General features: G+C 39.3%; 1 pseudogene; it reads left to right on the top strand.

The window, feature by feature from the left end:
* The first annotated feature begins 713 nt into the window (after window positions 1-713).
* LOC134961152 (5S ribosomal RNA) lies at window positions 714-832 on the top strand (annotated as a pseudogene).
* The last annotated feature ends 4,609 nt before the right edge of the window (window positions 833-5,441 follow it).

Raw genomic sequence — 5,441 nt, 5'->3', positions numbered from 1 at the left:
CCACATCCTGAAATTATTTTCAGAAAATCACGTAACCTAAAAGACATTTTGGCTCCAAGTATGTTATCTAATAAAGAAGAGGATGGTCGGTCATTTCCCAAGTGTACAGGATCACATAAATGTGGTAGATGCAATATATGCAGATTTCTGCATCCGGTCAGGAGGACATTTACGGACTCAGAAAAAAAGAAAGAATACAAAATTAAAGACTTTATCAACTGCAATACTCAATCTGTTATCTATTTACTGGAATGCGAATGTGGAAAGCAGTATGTGGGGAAAACCAAAAGACCTCTGAAAATGAGAATACAAGAACATATTCGAAACATAAAGAATAAAGTGGAATCTCATGCTGTCTCAAAACACTTCAACCTCATACATAAGTCGAATCCAGAATCTCTTACCTTCAAAGCCATCGAATTGGTAAAACTGGGAGAAAGAGGCGGAGATTTAGCCAATAAACTTTCACGGAGAGAAATGTTCTGGATATTCCAGTTACAGACACTACACCCGATGGGATTCAATGAAAACTACGAAATCGCTCCGTTTTTATGAAAGAAATCCCTAAAAAGAATGTACAGTATCTAACACCCCATTTTTTCCTCACCTCACCCTTTTCACCTTCACTCCCCACCAATTCACAATGTATACCCTAAAATGTGTTGTATATTATAGTTTATTAATGGGACAATATAAGCACGATTTAAGAATTTTTCTACAGTCATACCACACTGGAAAGGCCCAATCTCGCCCGAACTTGGAAGCGAAGCAGTGTTGGGCCTGATCAGTACCAGCAAGGGAGACCACCTGGGAAGATCAGGTACTGTAAATAAAACTAAAATGAGCTGGCGGTATGTCCTAAATGGATTATATATATATATACACATATATATATGCACTATATACACCACTCTGGTATACGCAAATATTAGTCCCCACAAAACAATAATATCAGAATAATGGTCATGGCACTATCACGTTCACACAACTTGTCATGACACCATCACGTTTACACACCGAGTAACACTGGCGGTTATACTATTATATTTGTATCTTTATTTACTTATTCATGTACACATGGATATATTGTCTTTTATTAAATAGGTGTATATCTCTCACAATAGGCGTTTATGTATTTATACATTAATGTGGATGTATATGTATTTTCCCTTTCAATATTATACACATTAGGATTTAAGTCATTTTGCACATATATACTTATTCAGAAATAAGGTTATACTCTGATATACTAAATTGCACTAATAAACTGCTTTTACAGAGGTTTTAACCAAGCTCTCTTCTTTTTTTCTAATTTCCATGGAAACCGCATGTGAAACAATGAAATATGTCCCTTATTATGGCAATTATAAGCTCCAACAAAATGGCCGCCGCTGTGGAAAACATAGGAACATCTAATGAAAAATGGCCGCCGCAACAACAAACGGATCCACCAGGAGACCTTGAGCTCCTATTGCTGTACCAGATACTAGCGTGCACATGCGCAGTGCCGAACCGGAAGTGGGGCGGAAGTGACGCGCCCGGGACTCCAATTCATCCAGATACCGGAAGTGTGGCGGAAACGCCGCAATTATACATATAATGGACTTTATAAGTTGTTTTTTAGATCAAAACACACTCGTTTTTAATATACATAGCTATAGCACATGTCCCAAGAGGTAGGAGGGAGTTTATTAGGAGTATTCAGATACCCAGCATTTAGACTCCTCTAATTAGCAGGAAGTGATGTCACAACTGAGTTATGATTAACACTGGTATAAATTCAAGCCCTGTCCCAGTCTGCCTTTACCCCTTGATGAAGTCTCTATGACGAAACGCGTTGGGCATTCATTTGACCTCTAAACTCAGATAAGCACTTTACTTTATTGCACTTTATTGCTTTTATACATTTGTGTATATGCTTTTTATCCCATTTTTAGAAAAAGTTTTGTTAAAAGATTTTAATAAATGTTTATATTTTACATTTTAAATATCTTGTAATTATTCATAGACACCATTGGTCGCTACCCCCATCCCTTCGTTTTATATATATATATAATGAACCCTGACGCACCTGGCCTCACCAGGGTATAGACTATAGTGATTGCAAAATGTGTGCAGCATGAATGGAAAGTTACTGAGCAGCTAGACAGATAACATACAGACAGAAACACACACACACACAGATGTTTTGGCTATGGGTCGTTGGTTCGACACAACTTAGGTCTACAGTCATTAGGGCAACCACAATAGGTCAACATGCTTTAGGCCGACATGGTCACTAGGTCAACTTGTACAATGTCGACAGGTCAAAAGGTTAGGTTTTTTTTGGGTGTCATTTTCTTCATCAAGTGATGGCGAACCCCAATTAGTGCACTGCGTGTCCACTCCCCATGCTTCGGGTAAGGTGCCATGCTCCGCTATCGCTGCCCTTGGCTCAGGTTACTATTCCCAATCGTAGTCCACGTGGATCGTAAAGTAAGAACCGTTAAAAATAGAGAGTGTTAAAACCTCATGTTGAAATTTTGACCTGTCTACCTTGACCTAATGACAGTCGACCTACTGATCCTGTTGACCTAAGTGTTATCGACCTAATGTCCTTATCCAGATATTTTACATATAAACAATACAATGCACTGGACTAGTAATCACATATAAATATATATTAGTGATGAGCGGGTTCGGTTCCTCGGGATCCGAACCCCCCCGAACTTCACCCATTTAACACGGTTCCGAGGCAGACTCGGATCTTCCCGCCTTGCTCGGTTAACCCGAGCGCGCCCGAAGGTAGTAATCCCGCTGTCGGATTCTCGCGAGATTCGTATTCTATATAAGGAGCCGCGCGTCACCGCCATTTTCACTCATGCTTTGGAGATGATAGCGAGAAGACGTGGCTGCGTTCTCTCAGTTTCTGTGTTCAGTGTGCTGCAAATATCTGTGCTCAGTGTGCTGCAAATATCTGTGCTCAGTGTGCTTGCAAATATCTGTGCTCAGTGTGCTGAAAATATCTACGTTCTCTGCCTAAAAAACGCTCCATATCTGTGCTGCATAGTAGTATATAGTAGGAGGACAGTGCAGTATTTTGCTGTGACCACCAGTATATATATAGCAGTACGGTACAGTAGTCCATTGCTCTACCTCTGTGTCGTCAAGTATACTATGCATCCATACCTGTGCTGCATTTTAGTTGTGCGCAGTATATAGTAGGAGGACAGTGCAGAATTTTGCTGACCACCAGTATATATATAACAGTACGGTACAGTAGTCCACTGCTCTACCTCTGTGTCGTCAAGTATACTATGCATCCATACCTGTGCTGCATTTTAGTTGTGCGCAGTATATAGTAGGAGGACAGTGCAGAATTTTGCTGACCACCAGTATGTATATAACAGTACGGTACAGTAGTCCACTGCTCTACCTCTGTGTCGTCAAGTATACTATGCATCCATACCTGTGCTGCATTTTAGTTGTGCGCAGTATATAGTAGGAGGACAGTGCAGAATTTTGCTGACCACCAGTATATATATAGCAGTACGGTACAGTAGTCCACTGCTCTACCTCTGTGTCGTCAAGTATGCTATGCATCCATACCTGTGCTGCATTTTAGTTGTGTGCAGTATATAGTAGGAGGACAGTTCAGAATTTTGCTGACCACCAGTATATATGTAGCAAGTACGGTACAGTAGTCCACTGCTCTACCTCTGTGTCGTCAAGTATGCTATGCATCCATACCTGTGCTGCATTTTAGTTGTGCGCAGTATATAGTAGGAGGACAGTGCAGAATTTTGCTGACCACCAGTATATATATAGCAGTATGGTACAGTAGTCCACTGCTCTACCTCTGTGTCGTCAAGTATGCTATGCATCCATACCTGTGCTGCATTTTAGTTGTGCGCAGTATATAGTAGGAGGACAGTGCAGAATTTTGCTGACCACCAGTATATATATAGCAGTATGGTACAGTAGTCCACTGCTCTACCTCTGTGTCGTGTAGTATACTATGCATCCATACCTGTGCTGCATTTTAGTTGTGCGCAGTATATAGTAGGAGGAGTATGAAATAATATTGCCTCTAACTACTGATTTGGCTGTTTGCCAAAACAAGGGAGGATCTGCTTCGGAGTGTATTTTGTTCGAGAAATAAAAAGAATCCCAGGCCACATTCAAAGAATCACAGAATTTCGCAGAGTTAGACAAATGTGATGGGAATCTCCATTGGGGAATTGAAGTGCGTTTTGGACTTAATATAAAGGAAAACCAAAGCAGTGCGTGATCAGAGATAAAGATGGACTCAATGGCCAAATCTGTTACAGTAGGAAATAAATGTTGTGAAATAAACATGTAGTCTATTTTAGAAAATGTATCATGGGCAGAGGAATGGCAAGAAAATTATCTTTTGAGAGGATGAACTGCACGCCAAATGTCAGTCAGTTGTAAGTTTTTAGAGAAATAAGGTATTCCAAGTTTAAGAAGGTGATGGGGCACCTTAGAAATATTGGAATGATCTAAGTAAGAAGTCTCCACAGACAATAAGATTATCATTGATATAGGGAGTTAGCTTAACTAGGAGCATCTGGAAAAAGGCTTTATTATATATATTCGGTGCATAAATATTGCAAAAGATAAAAACACATGCGTCGATGGACATTTTGACAATTAGAAAACGGCCATAAGGGTCTATGTCCAATGAAAGAACTTGAATATTAAGGTTACGTTTTGCCAATACAGCTACTCTTCTGGATTTAGTTATATGGAGCGACCGCTATGAGGGACCAATGCGACATCTGCAATTTCACGGATTCCTGTTGTGTTAGGTGTGTTTCCTGTAGAAAAGCAATATTAATATCTCACTTAGTTAAATACATAAGAATTTTACGGCGTTTGGACGGGGAGTTAATACCACCAACATTTAGTGTACCAATTTTAAGATCAATCATTTATAAACCAGAAAGGGGTGAAAAATAGCAGCAATATGTTGCAGATAATCAACACGTAGATCAGAAATAGGACATAGGAAATGGGGATAGGAAGGGGAGGAACATAGGAACAATTAATACGAACATCATGACATTTGAGAAAAGTTTGACAAGCAAACAAACTTCCGAACAATATATCAAGTATGGAAACATTAATAAGACTATGCATAATGTTTTATCCGGTGCAATACTCCAGATAACCTCCCGACTGTGGTATCTGGGCAGCAGAAGACATGGTGATATGATAGAGCAATGCTAGCAAGTATAAAGTAAAATACTAACATATGTTAATGTGTAAAATCTGCGTGGAAAGATATATACTCATAAATCAAAATTTTTGATGAAAAGGCACAATGTATATAAGTATAATAAGAAAACCCATACAGGTAACCAAATATACCAATTAAACTAGATACGGAATTAAATTATCCAAGCAGAAAGAAAACTATTAATGAGGCTCGTTGGACT

Source organism: Pseudophryne corroboree, chromosome 9 (genome assembly GCF_028390025.1).
Source record: "Pseudophryne corroboree isolate aPseCor3 chromosome 9, aPseCor3.hap2, whole genome shotgun sequence".
Classification (NCBI taxonomy): Eukaryota; Metazoa; Chordata; class Amphibia; order Anura; family Myobatrachidae; genus Pseudophryne; species Pseudophryne corroboree.
Note: the sequence above shows the minus strand (reverse complement) of the source record. Positions and strands in the feature narration are given on the sequence as shown.